Raw genomic sequence first — 20,689 nt, forward strand, 5'->3', positions numbered from 1 at the left:
GTTAGAATTGATTGTTACTGTCAAGTACATATGCGCGCAAGACACACTTACATTATTACACAATAACAACATTGAGTCAAATAAGACACTATCATATCTGACCTACATCCTAAAAACAATCATACAATATCTGGGATGAAATAACTTGTGTGCTGGCTAAAATGAGTCAGGACGCAGTATACGCGTCCTCGGATATGGTATGTAGCACGCAAGGACGCAGTATAAACGTCCTCATGTTGAAGGGGTTAAACTACTTCTTGGTATCCCCACCAAAAACCCTGCATTCCAAAAGGTCCCCAAGGTTGTTTTGGGGTGAGAGGGGGGAGTATGGGCAAACACTAGAATTTTACCAAACTTATACCACAAATGAGCAGTTTCATATGTCATGGGGGGCGGGTGAGGTTATAGAAATTTACCGGGAATTTATCTTAGGGGGCAACGTTGAAAGAGCATGGTGAGTAAACAGTATTGTCCATGAAATTTATGTTATCTTTAAATAATGTTTACCTTTTCTTATCAAGGTTCTACTAGGGAATTTGTCCCTCTTCTTCAGTATTTCAAGGTACTGAGGTCATGGAGCCACGGCCTCTACAGCCCCAAAGATGCAGGCTGCTCACGACCGTTTGTGATATGATTAAGATGTGCCTCTGGAATAGTGGCTAGATCCTGCTGAGCCGGTCAGACTTCTGTGAAAAGGTTACTGAGAAGGCCTAGGCGAAGCCCGGGCTGAGGGAGTCACCGCGGGTGCATCGCGTAGTCTGTGAATGATTGTTTACATTTCGCTCCGCCTGAGTTGGGCAGGTACCGGTACTAACGGTACCGGTAACAGACTGCTCGGTACCGGTACCGATACTAACTAATCGTTCATGATGCATATATATTATGTCCCTCATTTTTTCCTCACATGAGTGAGAGGCTGAGACTGTATGAGTGCCTGAGTGGATATCTCGGTGATGTGGATACTCTCTCTCTCTCTCTCTCTCTCTCTCTCTCTCTCTCTCTCTCTCTCTCTCTCTCTCTCTCTCTCTCTCTCTCTCTCTCTGCACTTTGCGCACGAGGAACAATGGCGTAAAACTCAAATGTAGACAAGTAAATTCAGACTGCACCAAATTTTTCTTCACCAACGTTGTAGTGCGAGAATGGAATAAGCTCCCACCATCAGTGGTCCAGTGTAACACGATTGACTCCTTCAAACATAAGCTCGACCGTCACTTCCTTCAACTTAATATCAACTGGAGTAGAAATGCAACGTTTAGGAGCCTTCTGATTAATGTAAAATCACTTAGGTTTAAGGACAGACCACCTATACTCTGGACCATGGGGTCTGTGTGGTCTGATTTTCTATGTAAATCTATGTAAATCTCTCTCTCTCTCTCTCTCTCTCTCTCTCTCTCTCTCTCATTGAAGAAGACAGGCAAAGCCTCCAAGAGGATTTGCACAAAATTTCAGCTTAGTCGGATAGATGGGAGATGCCCTTTAACGTAGACAAGTAGCAGGTCCTTCAAGTTGGAACGAGGAATAAGAAGTTCGATTACGAAATGCGCGGCGTTAAACTCAAAAGCGTTCAATGCGTCAAGGACTTGGGGGTCAAAATCGCGTCAAACCTAAAATTCTCACAGCAATGCATCGATGCAGCAAATAAAGTGAACAGAATGTTGGGCTTCATTAAAATAAACTTTTTATTCAAGAATAAAGATGTAATACTTCCGCTCTACAATAGTTTAGTCAGACCCCACTTGGAATATGCGGTACAGTTTTGGTCTCCCCACCATGCAAAGGATATTGCTAAATTAGAAGGTGTTCAGCGTCGGGCAACGAAAATGATACCTTCCCAGCGCAACAAATCCTACGAAGAAAGGCTTTCCACCCTTAACATGTTCTCTCTTGAGAAATGCATGTTGCCTCCGAGGAAAACTGATCGAATGTTTTAAAATACTTATAAACTATCAATCATCAATCAATGGTTTCACGAATGTAGACAGATCAACATTGTTTATGATCGATGACACTTTGCGCACGAGGAACAATATCATAAAACTCAGATGTAGACAAGTAAATTCAGACTGCAACAAATTTTTCTCCACCAACGTTGTAGTGCGAGAATGGAATAAGCTCCCACCATCAGTGGTCCAGTGTAACACGATTGACTCCTTCAAAAAAAAGCTCGACCGTCACTTCCTTCAACTTAATATCAACTAGAGTAGAAATGCATCGTTTTGGAGCCTTCTGATTAATGTAAAATCACTTAGGTGTAAGGACAGACCACCTAGTCTGGACCATGGGGTCTGTGTGGTCTGATTTTCTATGTAATCTATGTAATTCTCTCTCTCTCTCTCTCCCTCTCTCTCCAATGAATGAAGTGAATATTTATTTTTTCAATAAAAAATAGCATATATAGAGTTATTATGGATGGACTAGTCTAATAACAATAACAGTATATATTAGCAAACCTAAAAAAAATAAAAAATAATAATAATAATAATAATAATCGGAGATGAAGAATTTGCAATACCGGCAGAGCCGCAAGTGGCATGCACTCAACTCCAAACTGAAATTTCCATAGAGTACATGTTATAGACTAGAGTGCGTTTAGGGCTGTCTCCACAGAGTTATATACCTAGAGCGCGCGCTCCCGTGTTGTGGGGTTGGCGGCGGGTGAGGCAAGCTACCCTGGCGCGGCGGCCATCTTGGGGAGCCCACTTTCCCTCACTCTGTGGTGGTGGTTTTGATGGTGATGGTGGTGATGATGGTGCTGGTGGTGGTGGTGATGATGATGGTGGTGTTGGTGGTGGTGGTGATGATGGTGGTGGTGCTGGTGATGGTGCTGGTGGTGGTGGTGTGGTGATGGTGGTGTTGTTGGTTGTGGTGGTGGTGGTGGTGGTGGTGGTGGTGGTGTTGATGATGGTGGTGGTGGTGGTGATGATGATGGTGGCGGTGGTGGTGGTGGTGATGATGGTGGTGGTGGTGGTGGTGGTGATGATGGTGCTGGTGATGGTGATGATGGTGGTGGTGGTGGTGGTGGTGGTGGTGATGATGGTGGTGGTGGTGGTGGTGGTGGTGATGATGGTGGTGGTGGTGGTGGTGATGATGGTGGTGGTGGTGGTGGTGGTGGTGGTGGTGGTGGTGGTGGTGATGATGGTGGTGGTGATGATGGTGGTGGTGGTGGTGGTGGTGGTGGTGGTGGTGGTGATGATGGTGGTGGTGGTGGTGGTGGTGATGGTGGTGGTGGTGATGATGGTGGTGGTGGTGGTGGTGGTGGTGATGATGGTGGTGGTGATGATGGTGGTGGTGGTGGTGGTGATGATGATGGTGGTGGTGTTGGTGGTGGTGGTGATGGTGGTGGTGGTGGTGTTGGTGGTGGTGGTGATGATGGTGCTGGTGGTGGTGATGATGGTGGTGGTGGTGGTGGTGGTGGTGTTGGTGTTGGTGGTGATGATGGTGCTGGTGGTGGTGGTGATGGTGGTGGTGGTGGTGGTGGTGCTGGTGGTGATGATGGTGGTGATGATGGTGGTGATGGTGGTGGTGGTGGTTATGGAGAGAGAGAGAGAGAGAGAGAGAGAGAGAGAGAGAGAGAGAGAGAGAGAGAGAGAGAGAGAGAGAGAGAGTATAAAACCTGAGTTATGTCATATATGTCACGTCAGTCCGTCTCTCTCTCTCTCTCTCTCTCAACCAACTCCTCTACCCACCCCCATCACCACCACCACCACCACCACCACCATCATCACCACCACCACCATCACCACCACCACCACCACCACCATCATCACCACCACCACCATCATCATCACCACCACCACCATCACCACCTACCACTTATATCTCCACTTTGAAGTTGCCGGCTGGAGCACAGAGTTGGCTGGACTGGGCTCCCAAAGATGGCGGCCGAGGTACTTCCGGTTGCCGCACCCGAGTGTTTGGCTCGCGCGCTCTAGGTATATAACTCTGTGGCTGTCTCAGGGATACACGGCCACGATGCTGCCGTCGCCCCAACCCGATGATTACACACATTTCACTCCGACCCGATTTCAGTTTTCTCCACGTCAAATAGTAGAGTCAGGAAATAGGGTAGGAGTAAAGTGTGTGCAGTCGTTGGCTTGGAGCGATGGTGGCACCGAGGCCTTGTATCCTGGAGGCAGCAGGCTCAGACGCACTCTAGTACATAACTTGAGTTCAATGGAAAGTACTGCTTTGACAGTTCACTGAGTGGCCACGTGTGGCGCTGCCTGTATAGCCAATACGGTCCATTTAATAAAATAATGGAGCCGGGCGGGAGGATGGAAACTATTAAGGCAGGACAAAATATGGCGTGACCACGGACATGCAGCGACTCGCACAGCCAGGCCCAACGCTACAGCCTTGCAAGCATGGCTAGCGAGCGCGTCCCTGTGAGCGCCGGCACTGGGAATCTAACCGGTACTAATAGCGGGAATGGTACCGTTAGTGTTCCGATACTTTGAGTGGGGCCCAGTACCGATTAATCTCATTGCCACTCGGTACTGGTCAGTACCGAGTACCGATTACCTATATACTCGGTACTGACCAGTACCGAGTGCCGATTACCTACTCGATACTGACCAGTACCGAGTACCGATTACCTACTCGGTACTGACCAGTACAGAGTTGCAATGACATTAATCGGTACTGGGTCCCGCTCAAAATATCGGAACACTGACGGTACCATTCCCACTATCAGCACCGGTTAGATTCCCAGTGCCGGCGCTTATATAGGGATCGACGCGCTCGCCCGCCATGCTTGGCTGTATCAAACACTCTCTCTCTCTCTCTCTCTCTCTCTCTCTCTCTCTCTCTCTCTCTCTCTCTCTCTCTCTCTCTATATATATATATATATATATATATATATATATATATATATATATATATATATATATATATATATATATATATATATATTATATATATATATATATATATATATATATTTTTTTATACAGCAAAGACGAGAGGTCAAGGGCACACAAAAGCAAACATTAATAAAAAAAGCCGCTACTCACTGCTCCTAAAAAGAATCCAAAGAGGTGGCCGAAAGATAGGTCAGTTTCGGGAGGAGAGGTGTCCTGATACCCTCCTCTTGAAAGAGTTTAAGTCGTAGGCAGGAGGAAATACAGATGAAGGAAGAGTGTTCCAGAGTTTACCAGCGTGAGGGATGAAAGAGTGAAGATGCTGGTTAACTCTTACATAAGGGGTTTGGACAGTATAGGGATGAGCATGAGTAGAAAGTCGAGTGCAGCGGGGCCGCGGGAGGGGGGGAGGCATGCAGTTAGCAAGTTCAGAAGAGCAGTCAGCGTGGAAATATCGATAGAAGATAGAAAGAGAGGCAACATTGCGGTGGAATTTAAGAGGTAGAAGACTATCAGTATGAGGAGGAGAGCTGATGAGACGAAGAGCCTTAGCCTCCACTCTGTCCAGAAGAGCTGTGTGAGTGGAGCCCCCCCACACATGAGATGCATACTCCATACGAGGGCGGACAAGGCCCCTGTATATGGACAGCAACTGTGCAGGGGAGAAGAACTGGCGGAGACGGTACAGAACGCCCAGCCTCGAGGAAGCTGATTTAGTAAGAGATGAGATATGAAGTTTCCAGTTGAGATTTTGAGTTAAGGATCGACCTAGAATGTTTAGTGTTGAGGAAGGTGAGAGCTGGGTGTTGTCAAAGAATAGGGGATAGTTGTTTGGAAGATTGTGTCGAGTGGATAGTTGGAGAAACTGTGTTTTTGAGGCGTTGAAGGACACCAGGTTCTTCTTGCCCCAATCGGAAATAATAGTAAGGTCTGAGGCTAAGCATTCTGCAGCCTCCAGCCTTGAGTCGTTAAGTTCCTGAAGGGTGGGTCTTCTATTAAAAGAAGTTGAATAATGCAGAGTGGAATCATCGGCGTAGGAATGGATAGGACAGTTCGTTTTGGAAAGAAGATCATCAATGAACAACAGAAAAAGAGTGGGAGATAGGACAGAACCCTGTGGGACACCACTGTTAATAGATTTAGGGGAAGAACAGTGACCGTCTACCACGGCACTAATAGAACGGTCAGAAAGGAAACTGGAGATAAAGGTACAGAGAGAAGGATAGAAACCGTTGGAGGGTAGTTTAGAAAGCAAAGATTTGTGCCAGACCCTATCAAAAGCTTTTGATATGTCCAGCGCAATAGCAAAAGTTTCACCGAAACGGCTAAGAGAGGATGACCAAGAGTCAGTTAAGAAGGCTAGGAGAACACCAGTAGAACGCCCCTTGCGGAACCCATACTGGCGATCAGATAGAAGGTCAGAAGTGGAAAGGTGCTTCTGAATCTTCCGGTTAAGGATTGATTCAAAAGCCTTAGATAGACAAGAAAGTAAAGCAATAGGACGGTAGTTTGAGGGATTGGAGCGGTCACCCTTCTTAGGTACAGGCTGTATGAAGGCATACTTCCAGCAAGAAGGAAAGGTAGATGTTGACAGGCAGAGGCGAAAGAGTTTGACCAGGCAGGGTGACAGCACGGAGGCACAGTTTTTAAGGACAATAGGAGGCACTCCATCAGGTCCATAAGCCTTCTGAGGATTGAGGCCAGAGAGGGCATAGAAAACATCATTTTGAAGAATCTTTATAACAGACATAAAGGAGTCAGAGGGGGGATGAGTAGGAGGAATATGCCCAGAATCGTCCAGAGTGGAGTTTTTAGAAAAAGTTTGAGAGAAGAGTTCAGCCTTAGAGATAGATGAGACGGCAGTGTTGCCGTCAGGACTGAGGAGTGGAGGGAAAGATGAAGAAGTGAAGGTGGAGATGTTTTTGGCTAGATGCCAGAAGTCACGGGAAGAGTTAGAGAAAGCAAGGTTTTGACATTTTCTATTAATGAAAGAATTTTTGGTTAGTCGGAGAATAGATTTGGCACGATTTCGGGCAGAAATGTAAAGTTCATAATTAGCATTAGTTTGAAGGCTCTGCTACCTTTTGTGAGCTACCTCTCTATCATTGACAGCACGAGAACAAGCGTGATTAAACCAAGAGCTTTTTTGCGTGAGGAGTAGAGAAAGAACGAGGAATGTATGCCTCCATTCCAGAGACAATCACCTCTGTGATGCGCTGAGCACACACAGAGGGGTCTCTATCCTGGAAGCAATAATCATTCCACGGGAAATCGGAAAAGTACATCCTCAGGTCGTCCCACCGAGCTGAAGCTAAATGCCAGAAGCATCGCCTCTTCGGTGGGTCCAGAGGGTGTACAGGAGCGATAGGACAGGATGCAGAAATAAGATTGTGATCGGAGGAGCCCAACGGAGAGAACAGTTTGACAGAATAAGCAGAAGGGTTTGAGGTAAGGAAGGTCTAGAATGTTGGGCCGATCTCCAAGGCGGTCCGGAATACAAGTAGGGTGCTGTAGCAACTGCTCTACATCGTTGAGGTAGAAAACAGTTGTAGTCTTGTTCACCAAGCTGGTCAGTGAAGAAGATGAAAGCGAAAGCTCGTGTTGAACAATGAAATCTCTTAAAATGGAGATTTTATCGAAGGGAGAGCTGGTCAGGATGTGCTCCACTTTGGAATTCAAATAATCAAAGAATTTTGAATAGTTGGTGGAATTAGGTGAGAGATAAACATCACAAATGTATTTAGTAATAGTGACAATGAAGTTGTAGCCAGATGGTGGAAAATTCAGAAGAGTCAAGGTCGTGGGCACGAGAGCAAGTGATGTCGTTGCGCACGTAGGCGCAACATCCAGCTTTGGATTGAAATTTAGGATAGAGATAGTAGGAGGGAACAGAGTAGAGATTGCTGTCAGTAGCCTCAGAAACCTGTGTTTCGGTAAGGAAGAGAAGGTGAGGTTTAGAGGAGGAGAGATGATGTTCCACAGAATGAAAATTAGAGCGAAGACCGCGAATGTTGCAGAAATTGAGAAGAAAGAGGTTCGAGGAGTTATCAAGACACCTCTCGGGTCGGCAGCCAGAAGGGGAGTCCTCCCTGGGGGAGGACTCCCCTTCTGGGACTCCGAGGCTTGGTGTATGTGCGCCATTTTGAAATTTTAATTTTGGGAAAAGGTGTATATGTTGTGTGAATGTAGTGTGGTGTGGATAAAGAGAGGATCTGTCTTTAGAGAGCATGCTGAACTACTCTCCGGTGTTGGTGAGACAATAGGGAAACGGTTAGTGAGGACATGGGAAGGGTCTTTGGAGGGCTTCAGCTCCCTTCTCACCTCCCATATATACCTCACCGGGAGTGGCTTGCGCCCGTTCGGTAGGTGTCTTCCTACCTACTCCAGCCATATATATATATATATATATATATATATATATATATATATATATATATATATATATATATATATATATATATATATATATATATATATATATATATATATAGACTTTGGGCTGTGTTGTGTTGGGCCTGGCTGTGCGAGTCGCTGCATGTCCGTACGTGTTCACGCCATTTTCTCCTGCCTTAATTAATACTTTCCATCCTCCAGCCCGGGTCCATTATTTTATTAAATTATTTATTAGATACTTCTTCATGTCCGATTCTTTTCTTTATACTGTTATTGTTATTAGACCATGAGTCCATCCATAATATCTATATTTAATTATATGCTAATTTTTTATCGGAAAAATAAATATTCACTTAATTGAGTGGAGAGAGCTAGAGAGAGAGAATCATATTAATCCACCATACACAATTATAAAGCCAATATAAACGAAAGAACAGAGTTTAAATCCCTTGGCGAGGATTTTTGGATTGAAGATTTACATAAATATTGTTACACCACCGGCCCGCATCAGACGTCATTAAAGCCCCGGCCAAATAGACTGCCGAATTTTGGTTCACGATCGTGCGCGAATATGCAAGTCAACCTGTGTCGTGGACAAGTTCGGCATCTTTCTTGCCTGTTCTTGGCCGTTCGGGGACATGTCTGCGTCCACTGCGCGACTTTTGACAGTTGGTCACGAACGCCACGAAAGTTTCATGTTGCATGAAAAATTCGCGGCCGTTAAACGCCGAATGTGCACGAATACAAAATGGACGCCGAATTGTCGCCGACATGTCCCAGACAGTTCGGCGTCCAATTCGCGGTGTTCGGCGAGTTGCCGCTGAATTTTGACCGTTGAAATTTTAATTTTGTCGCCGACATGTCGCCGACTATTCGGGGACAGGTCGACATGTCGCCGAATGGCCAAGACTATTCGGGGACATGTCCCCGAATATTCGACGAACATTCGGCGAATTAATCACAACACGGAAATCAGGTCGCGGTGGGAGATGTACACGGGTTCTCTCTCTCTCTCTCTCTCTCTCTCTCTCTCTCTCTATCTATATATATATATATATATATATATATATATATATATATATATATATATATATATATATATATATATATATATATATATATATATATATATATATATATATATATATATATATATATATATATATATATATATGGAATAAAATAGTAATATATTAATAAATAGTAAACCAGAAAATATGAAAAACAAGAAGAATCATGAATTTATAAAATAGGTATGAAACAAACATTTTCATTTATTTCATAATTTATCAACTATTTATAACTTTATTTATTTCTTAATATCATTATTCTGCCATTATTTAACCTTTGTTTTATTTTTTAGTTATTTAAATTTATTTCTTCTTTCAGCTACTGGTTTGTTTATTGATATTATGTAAACATTCATCCATTCTAAAATATTTGTAGGAGGGCAAAACAAAAACAAGTCACATTTATACATTTTACCACACATATTATCACACACGGTATTTACTCGCCCACAATTCTGTCCTGCCAGGCCACTGCTCCCCGGGTGTTGTAGTAGTCCATGAGGTAGGCGCGGATATTCTTGGGGTCTACCATAGCTCTTGGGTTCCGCAGAGGGTCGAGTGGGACGAGTTGATCGCCCTCTCGCCATTCCCCAGGAACAAATTGCGAGAGACGAGGTGGGCTCTTCAGATGCCGGTGAAGAAGTGTGTTGCACCCCGGATTCCCGTACTTTTATATGCCACATGGGCATCAGATGATTAGCTGTCAGAGATCTTGGCACTGTCGGAGAATTGTCCCCGACATGTCGCCGACACTTCGGGGACATACGAAGACAATTCGGAAACTTGTCGCCAAATATTCTGCGACAAAAAAAAAAACGTTAAAATTTCAGATTTTGAACTCGGCAGCATGGACGCCGAATAGTCGGCGACATGTCTCCGTATTGTCCCCGAATTGTCTTGAGCATTCGCCGACATGTCGCCGAATGGTCACGAACTGTAAAGCCCCAAATACACTGCCGAATTTTGGTTCACGAATGTGCGCGAAAATGCAAGTCATCCTGTGTCGCGGACAAGTTCGGCATCATTCTTGCCTGTTCTTCGCCGTTCGGGGACATGTCTGCGTCCACCGCGCGACTTTTGACAGTTGGTCACGACCGCCACGAAAGTTTCATGTTGCATGAAAAATTCGCGGCCGTTCGCCGAATGTGCACGAATGCAAAATGGACGCCGAATTGTCGCCGACATGTCCCAGACAATTCGGCGTCCGATTCGCGGTGTTCGGCGAATTGTCGCCGAATTTTGACCGTTGAAATTTTAATTTTATTGGCAAATTTGTCGCCGACATGTCGCCGACTATTCGGGGACATGTCCCTGAACATTCGGCGAATAATCACGACACGGCAAATGGGTCGCGGTGGGAGGTGTACACGGGGGTCTATCTATCTATCTATCTATCTATCTATCTATTTAGGTATTATCTCTCTCTCTCTCTCTCTCTCTCTCTCTCTCTCTCTCTCTCTCTCTCTCTCTCTCTCTATATATATATATATATATATATATATATATATATATATATATATATATATATATATATATATATATATATATACGGAATAAAATAATACTATAATAATAAATAGTAAACAAGAAAATATGAAAAACAAGAAGAATTATGAATTTATAAAATAGCTATGAAACTAACATTTTCATTTACTTCAAAATTTATTTACTATTTATTACTTTATTTATTTCTTAATATCATTATTCTGCCATTATTTGACCTTTGTTTCATTTTCAGTTATTTAAATTTATTTCTTCTTTCAGTTATTGGTTTGTTTATTAATATTACGTAAACATTTATTCATTCTAAAATATTTGTAGGAGGGCAAAACAAAAACAAGTCACATTTATACATTTCATTACACATACTATCATACATATTACCACACATATTACCACACATGGTATTTACTCGCCCACAATTCTGTCCTGCCAGGCCACTGCTCCCCGGGTGTTGTAGTAGTCCATGAGGTAGGCGCGGATTCCCGTGCTTTTATATGCCACATGATGATTAGCTGTCAGAAATCTTGGCACTGTCGGAGAATTGTCCCCGACATGTCGCCGACACTTCGGGGACATGCGAAGACAATTCGGAGACTTGTCGCCAGTTATTCCGCGACAAAAAAAACGTTAAAATTTTAGATTTTGAGTTCGGCGACATGGACGCCGAATAGTCGGCGACATGTCTCCGAATTGTCCCCGAATTGTCTTGAGCATTCGCCGACATGTCGCCGAATGGTCACGAACTGTAAGAATCTTGGTCATGTCGGCGAACCGGTTCACAAACTGATTCGGCATCAAGTTCGTGGCCAAAATTCGGCAGTGTATTTGGGGCTTAAGAATCTTGGTTAATTCGGCGAGCCGGTCGCCGAACACTTTCACGAACTGATTCGGCGATAAATTCGTGGCCAAAATTCGGCAGTGTATTTGGGGCTTAAGATAAAAAAAAATACTCGTCGGTACCGGTACTGGTACCGGTACTAACGGTACCTGAGTTTTCGATACCGATACTACTGGTACTCAAATTAACTGTACCTGCCCATCCCTACCGCCTAGTGTGTCTTGCAAGTTGGTCTTGGTTATATCTTGATCTTGATGTCATAGGGAATTTGGGATTTCTCCGCTGCCAGCGGTAGAGTCCCTTGATAGAGAGAGTCCCGACCAAAGCAAGTATAGAGAAGGTATCGTCATACAGGAGGGAGGAAATCACTCGTTGGCAACTCCTATAGCCTTCACGCTCGCCCTGCCCCATCCTTGTTGTCTGACCAAACCGACAACTTCACACACCTCACTCCCACCCTGTTTCCTGATCCCAACATTAATTTTTACGAAAAACTGAGACCACTATCATCTTCCTGAGAAAATTCTGCATCACACTAGCATAAAATTGTAACAATAATGTAAAATTATACATACGAAAATCAGAGTTAAATGAAGTAGGGAATACATATTTTCTTGCACTTATTTACCTTCAACTCCTTGGTACTCCGCTGGTTTTCGTCGCATCACTTTTTTTAAGCACAGATCCTAAATCTGCATGCTTTTCTGCTTCTGATGGTGTAGGGTACGTTCCGAGGTAAAAATATGCATAGGGTTAAAATCACCTCCGAACATAAGCCGCGCCGTGACGGCGTTCATTTGCATCGGGATTTGTTTACTCAAATCAGACTCGCCGCTCACCTCACGCCTTGGCCTTGGGGCTGTGCGTGAGCGGCGAGTCTGACTTGAGTAAACAAATGCCGATGTGAATGAACGCCGTCACGGCGCGGCTTAAAGGCGGCTTTACACCTAGCAATTCCTAGTCGGCAATACAGGCACAGCTGCATTTTTGGTCTGGGTCTGGGTCTGGGAGCCCTTCTCGCGGCAAGTTTTCTGCAGCTGAGCGCGTTCGTCTTGTATTGCTGACTGGCGGCTGAGTACAACATTTCGGCGCCAAAAAACAAAAAATGACAGATACAGACAACAAGATTTGGAGCCGGGAGGCCGAGGTGGCATTACTAGAAATGAGGCAGCATATATAGATACTTGTGGGACCCACAAGATAAGCTGTATGAGAAGCTGAGTCTACGCAAAACAACTGTTGAGAGAGTGGCAGCAACATTACGAGAAATGTTTATCTCTTTGCGAGATATCGAAAGAGTTAATGAACAATTATTTTCGTGTATTATATAATCACACTATGTAATGCCTAGGGGTTGCGATGGCATGTTCCTCCCTTCTCCTTTGTTGTTAAATGCAACAATGAACAATCAATCAATATATTACTTCTGCTAAAACTCGTTTACTTAAAGTATTTCTACAATATTAGGCTAATGGACCAAACTCGTGGTTTTAAGATATGGTAGTAGCCTTTTTGGGTGTCTGGGAAGAATTCATGCCCTTGCATTTACTAGCAGTTTACGTCTCCCAGCCAGCAAAAAATGTTGGCCCCAGGTGGTCAACATATGGGAAAATGTGGGCAGAAATATGGGTTACCAATTGAGCAATCTTGGTGGGCCCCGGATGGGCAAATATGGGCCCCACATTTGCCCACACGGACCCCAGATGGGGAATGCAACAGGGTATCTGTGTGGGGCCCAGGTGGGCAGAGGGGGCCCCATGTGGTAACCATATGGGCATGCATGCATTCCCATAGATGCACAGGATGATAGTTCCTGCTGCCCACAGATCCATTGTTGGAGCTCAAATGACATATGTACATCAGTTTATTGTCTTTTGTTGAAAGTAATTTCTTGGTTTCAAATCCTTGAAAGGTGACTTTCAAATATTTGAAACCAAGAAATTACTTTCAACAAACGGCAATAAACTGATGCACATAGGGATGTCATTTGAGCTCCAACAATGGATCTGTGGGCAGCAGGAACTATCATCCTGTTGGCTTAAGTACAGTATCCATGCTTATCAACCCGAGGCAAATTTATCAGGCAGATGTGCCAACAACACAGAATACACTCCATGAGAGCACAGTAAGAAAGCCCAGTCTTGGCAATGACCTTTCTCAGGGGCCAGGTAGCCTAGGAATCACCACCAACAACAACCCGAGTCAAAAAATATGTACATAAAACTAAATCCTGGTTTATTGCTTTTTGAAAACTACAAAAACACAAGTTATTTTTCATCCTACTGAAAATAATGCACTGGTTCCATAGGCCATGAATAGCCGGCCAACCAACTAATTCTGAACATGAGTTTGCTGAAAAATAGAAAATTAAAATACTCAATGCAATAAAATCAACACATATGAATAACAGCAGAATATGATTTGTACCTGTCTACTACTTTTGTGCAGATACATAAATTGTTTCTCCTAAGAGCATGAAAGCCCAGCTGTCTCAGGGTCATGCCACTCAAATGTGGTTAATACAAAAACATAACAGGGGTAGGTGGGTGTGCAAGTGCTATATAAAACAGCCCATACCGCACAACGAAAACAACTTCAAATAATGTCCTCATGAAGAAATACTCTGATTATTGCAATTTGAATCACCAGCAGTCATTACATACACTCGACCCTCGATTTAACGGATAAATGAACCAACGGACAAAATCTGGAGCGCAGAAATCAGTCCAAATCTTCTACATTTGATTCAGTTATGGCTTACCCCCTAATGATACCCAAAATAATAGTCAACAAAGCAAACCTCCGCCTACCGTGCCTAACAGTATATAGCTAGGAAGTATTATAGCAAGAGAGGCAGAATTTTCGGTAAAAATTCTCTCACTAGTCTCAGTCCAATTGCAGACAACAAATAGGGCAAGGTCAGGCCTATAACTATCAACACACAGCCTACATATATACAGCAGTACCCGGCAAGTTCAAGAACAGATACAGAGTATATAAACATGTACAGTAGGCCTACTACATGTACTACATAATAGTACCTACAACATAAAATACCCACCAAAGCAAGGGAAAATTCGGTATAATCAATGAACAGCTGGCACCTAAATTTAAATTATTGTTGCACACCCACCTTTTTCTCCTCACCCGTACGTCAGATGGCCACCACCGGGGGTGTCAACAGCAACAATCCACTACACACGCAACAACACTAGCTGGCAAGTGCACACTCACACCAACATACAATTTACAGGCACTCATTGCACAAAGTGCACCCTCGCGCTCACACCATTCCAACCAGAGTTAAATTAGGTTAGATTACGTTAGGTTAGGTTGGTTTTAGTTAGGTTAGTTTTAGTTAGGTTAGGTTTAGTTACATTAGCAGGAATGGGTGTGAGCGCGAGGATGCACTCTGCGTAATGAGCATAGCTGGGCGTTATCGCGATAAGTTATCGCGATACTTTATCGCTGATAACAAAATCGGGTTATCGGCCATCCGCTACTTATTTATATAAATATCGGTATCTTCGTTAATTTTGTAACTAAACTAGCGATAATCGCTACTTTTTTCCGCCTCTCAAAAAAAAAAAAAAAACGTTGTCTCCTTCTCCCTACTGCGCATGCGTGGCCCGGACGCCCGGCGTTTTTTTTTTTTTTTTTTTGTTGGGGATATACCCCAGTGGAAGAAGGCGGTGCATGCCGCGCAACCCCCCAGACGGCTGGTAGAGAGATACCCAATTCTTTCAAGGAGGAGGCCCAACAACTGGGCTGAGGGTGTCGGAAAGACGCGCGCCCGGTGTTGTATGAAAAAAAACTTCGGGGTATGAAATATGTTCGGTGAATAGATTTCATACTTAGATCACAACATTAAAACACTAGGTCATTTTTTTTGTTACTTTTGTTACTTTGTTACTTTGCCCAAAAATGATTATTCACTGCCTGAAATTTGTGATCCCGTTGTAAAGAGCGCAAACAGAGACCAGCAGCTTGTGTTACCACATGGCGGCGTGGTGCGTGGCCTCTTAGCTGGGTCTCGAATGACGGAGTGAGTGCCAGTGTTCCGGTTCCCAGTGCTTCAGTGCTTTTTTACTGAAGTGACTGTTAAAGTGTTAATGGTAATAAGTAAGAATAGCTGAATAAGTAGTGATGGGCCAGTTCACAAGAGACCAGTGTTTGTAAACAAAAACTCCAGCTTTTGACGGTGGGAACGGCAAACAACACAACACCGGTTCAGGCGTTTCTAGTATCAGGGCCGAGAGAATACAGGGTCCGCGCAAGGAGCCACCAAAAACTCCACCGGGCCGCGCAGGTCGTGACGTCACAGGGTGCGTGCAGGGAAGAGTCCGAGGTGGCTGCCGCGGCCAGTCTGGGTTCAACCGTGGCGGGGTGTGCGCTACTGCATGGTCAGCTGCCGGTTCAGGCCGCCCGCATCGTTTAGTGATGCCTCATAACATATTATTATGCCTTTTCCGAAGTATGCACCAGTGTTTTGTTACTTTTGATAGTGGTATCATTAAATGTGACCCCTAGTCCCCTACCACTTTCATATCCTTTGTGCAGTGAGAATGTCAACTGACAGCATATTCTCATAATATATACTGTAAAAAAGTATCAAGGTCATCAATAAGAATTTTATTACCTACAATATTAGTGTGGTAATATGCTGCTGCTTAGAGAGAGAGAGAGAGAGAGAGAGAGAGAGAGAGAGAGAGAGAGAGAGAGAGAGAGAGAGGAAGGGTGGGGAAAGAGCCACCCGCAACACATAAGCCTCAAAGTCGTCAGCAAGAACTGGATTACATACAATATTAGTGTGGTATTATGCTGCAGGTGAGAGAGAGAGAGAGATACCAGCCTGAGGGAGGGGAAGGGGGTGGGGGAGAGAGCCACCCGCAATACATAAGCCTCAAAGTCAGTCAGAATTGGATTACATACAATATTAGTGTGGTAATATGCTGCAGGTGAGAGAGAGAAGCCTGAGAGAGGGGTAGGGGGTAGGGGAGAGAGCAACCCGCACCCTGTGGGCCGCAGGTGAGAGAGAGAGAGAAAGAGAAGCCTGAGAGAGGGGGAGGGGGTAGGGGAGAGAGCAACCCGCACTCTGTGACGTCACAGCTCTAGCCCCGCCCTCATCGGCTTAAGGTGCGCGTGCGTGGACCCTGTATTCTCTCGGCCCTGTCTAGTATCACCGTCCATAGGTACGCGTCAACGTGTGTTTTTTAGGTTTTGTAAGTTTTCAGAAATATAGATAATGAAAATTTGAATTCATCTATGTTTTTATTTGAAATATCAATAGTATCGTTTTCGCATATCGGACTTATCACTAGCTAGTATCGGAAGTGTGGATTTATATCGGGTATCGGGTATCGGTTATCGCCTATATTTGTGTCTTCAGTTAACGAGTATCGGTTATCACCAATAAGGTTTTCCATTATCAGTTATCGGGTATCGGGAATAAGGTTTTCTGTTATCGTGCCCACCTATGGTAATGAGTGCCCAATTTACGTAAGTATACCATCCAAACCCGCACTCAAACACAAGGAATAACCACTCACACGTACTCACACACCTATATAGATGTGTATTGATCTAGAAAAAAATGTACACACTGAGACACATATGTTTCGGCCCAAACAGGTTTTCTCCTGACGGTGGAAAGAAAAAAGGCAACTGCACACTGTTACACAAGTAATACGAGCAACATACGTACCGTACTGTACTACACCACACGAAACACATCCACACACATCATACTGTTAGTATTAGATGCAAACGGCAGGTCAGAGCAACAAGGAAATCACCAAAGACGGGGGGGGGGGGGGGCGCGAGAGCGATCTTACTGTACTGTACTGCACTTACTGTACTGTACTGTAGGCTGTGGTACCACAGCCTCTAGGTAGTGCCCCAAAGGTGCAAGTAGCAGGTGGATGACTGTTTGACTTGAGTTACTCCGTTTTCTTGAGGAAGATTCTGGTGAGTTTTAGGATCTTGAAGGCCAGGCCAGGGTCTTGGTTACCACTCAGGTCAGATACTGTGGGTCTGTGGATGTGGAGTGAGGTCAATGAGTGGAGGAGTTTCCCTGGTTCTGGTTATGGTGTTTTTCCCTCCAAAAACCGCTTGATCTTGATTTTACAGGAGACTCAACAGCTTCCCCTTGAGTCAGGCCTTTGGAGCATCAACTCCTGTAAAGAAAAGTAGGTAAATTTATCGCAGATGTCAGAATAGGATTTGGGGGTTGAAACTATTTTTTCCTGATAGATTTCGACGTGCTCTTTATGAATTTGATAATTTTTTCCATCGCAATTTTTTTTTTTTTTTTTTTTTTTTGCCCTTCACCCCCTCCTAACCAAACCAAAACTAACCTAAATTCCAGGGGGGAAGGAAAAAAAAACATTTGTTAATATTTTTTCAATTAAAAAAATCACCCCTGCCCTAACGTAACCAAAACTAATCTAACCTGACCTAATCAAACATAACCTAACCTAACCCACCTAATCTAACCTAATCTTACCTAAAGTATAGGGGGTGAGGGTGGGGGGGAATTGCGATGGAAAAAATTGTCAGATTTATAATCAGCACATCGAAATCTATCAGAAAAAAGTAGCTTCAACCCCAAAATCCTATTCTGACCACTGTGATAATAATACCGAAAAATACATAGGAACAATACACAGCATGCACAATATATCCTCTAAACCTGGCACACCACATTCTTTCCAAGTACTCCTTCACTGCAACAATCATCTTTTCAGTCGTCTCCCCACATAGTCCCAGCAGCAACACCATCCATTCTCTACCTTTCATCCTTTACATCCCAGTTCTAACAGAACTGCTCTCATCTCTCTATCATACTTCTCACATTCCAGCACCACGTACTCAACAGTTTCATCCTTTCGTCACATCCTAAGGTACACAAGGTGGTATGTGTCAAGAGAGTTGCCCATCTCACCACGGTACTTCTCACCCTAACCATGGGTTAGATCTCATAATTCTATACATTTTGAACCCCATATATATGCCTCGCAAATTGATAGAATCGCTGCTAGCGATTTTTGAAAAGTTAGTGAGTTTTTTGCGGCCGCCTCGGGGCGTCACGGGGGGACTGGGATACTTTGTTCCCCCGCCTCCAAAATACGATATTACGCCTCCATATTGTACTTAAGGGACGAAATACATGTCCCTTAACCATAATATGAAGGCGGAAAAACTTAAAAGTAAACAAAAAGTGGTAAAGGTAGTGAAAAAGCATATTATACATGCGCGCGATGTGTTTTGATGGCGGCCATATTGGGAAATGAGCAGTGTTGCCAACGATCCGGTTAGCGATGGTACGCTAGGTTAGCGATGGTACGCTTAGTTAGCCATTAGCCCACGCATGTGAGACAGGTCCACCACGCGTGGTTATTTTTTTTTTAGAACACGCACCTTTACCTAATACTATACCCGGCCCAAACCTTCACAAAAGCCTTTGGGTAAAGGTACGTGTTCTAAAAAAAAAAATAACCACGCGTGGTGGACCTGGTCTCACATGCGTGGGCTAATGGTAGGCTAAGCGTACCATCGCTAACCTAGCGTACCACCGCTAACCGGATCGTTGGCAGCGCTGCTCACATCGCAATGGCGTCACCATGCAAACACACCCCGCGTATGTATAATATGCCTTTTCACTACCTTTACCACTTTTTCATTACTTTTAAGTTTTTCCGCCTTCATATTATGGTTAAGGGACATGTATTTCGTCCAATTAAGTACAATATGGAGACGTAATATCGTATTTTGGAGGCGCGGAGTGATTTTCAATAATTACCAAAACACTAACTTTTCAAAAATCGCTAGCAGCGATTCTATCAATTTGCGAGGCATATATATGGGGTTCAAAATGCATAGAATTATGAGATCTAACCCATGGTTAGGGTGAGAAGTACCGCGGTGAGATGGGCAACTCTCTGGACATTTACCCACAAGGTTCCTGTTTTCCAAGTTTCGAGTTGGTCTTGATACCAACACAGGAAACCAAAGCTCACCCCTCTCACACGCCACTCCACTCCACCTGGTGGTCACACCACTCTCACACACACCACAGGTGCTCACAGGCATCTTCAAGAATAAGTAGGCTTACTCACAGCAAAAACTAGGGTCAGAAGAGTCGCAAAATCGTCGTTACATCAGGTGAATCAAGCCCGTTCTTCTCTCTCCGCTCCATTTTGAATATTCTTGATCTTGATGTTACAGGTGACTCAAGATGCCTCTTGAGTCAGGCCTTTGAAACGGCAGCTCCCGTAAAAGACAAAACAAAAACATATGAACAATATACAAACTACACACTACTCTCTACACCTGGAACACCACAATCATTGTCTCTGTCATCTCCTCGCTCTTTGCGCCTTTTCCTCGGCCGGACTAAACAGGTTTGCAACAAAATAATGTGCTATCCAGATTAATAATGAAGTTTTATTTTAACTTTTCAGGATTCGAAACTATAATGACCTTTAAAATTAGAGAAAATTCACAAAATGCGTTTTAGAACGTACACTCCTGACAGCTGATCCAAAATGGCCCACATTGCCCATATGGGTCTCACATCAGACCCATGCTTATAAACATTGCCCACATATTGCCCACATGGGCCCAACTCCGCCCACTCACAAACCCATATGGGGCCCACATTTTTTGCTGGCTGGGCTTGATGCTCCCGGCGGCTCCTCCCACGTGTGAACGTACATGCTCCCGAGAGCACCCAGCTGATCTAGCCGCTAGATCGTCGCGGCTGTATTGCCGGCCAGGTGTAAAGCCGCCTTTATGTTCAGAGGCGATTTTGACCCTATGTATAACTTTACCTCGGGACGTACCAAACACCATCAGAATCAGAAAAGCATACAGATTTAGGATCTGTGCTTGAAAAAGTGATGCGACGAAAACCAGCGGAGTACTAAGGAGTTGAAGGGAAATGAGTGCAAGAAAATGTGTACTCCATAGTTCACTTAACTCTGATTTTCGTATGTGTAATTTTACATTATTGTTACAATTTTATA

General features: G+C 44.1%; 1 protein-coding gene across 4 annotated transcripts in view; it reads right to left on the minus strand.

Annotated features, from left to right (window-relative positions):
• Positions 1 to 19,870, minus strand: part of LOC127003714 (uncharacterized) — a 114,344-nt gene extending 94,474 nt beyond the window's left edge. For 3 of the 4 annotated variants that reach the window (XM_050870655.1, XM_050870653.1, XM_050870657.1), the window contains exon 1: positions 508 to 758. The gene's annotated coding sequence lies outside the window, so the exon portion shown is untranslated. Of the gene's footprint in view, positions 1 to 507; positions 759 to 17,516; positions 17,840 to 19,780 lie in introns of those variants that run through there. The other variant, XM_050870654.1, reaches the window with a different exon arrangement.
• Between the last annotated feature and the right edge of the window lie 819 nt (positions 19,871 to 20,689).

This window comes from Eriocheir sinensis, chromosome 26 (genome assembly GCF_024679095.1).
Source record: "Eriocheir sinensis breed Jianghai 21 chromosome 26, ASM2467909v1, whole genome shotgun sequence".
In the NCBI taxonomy this organism is placed as follows: Eukaryota; Metazoa; Arthropoda; class Malacostraca; order Decapoda; family Varunidae; genus Eriocheir; species Eriocheir sinensis.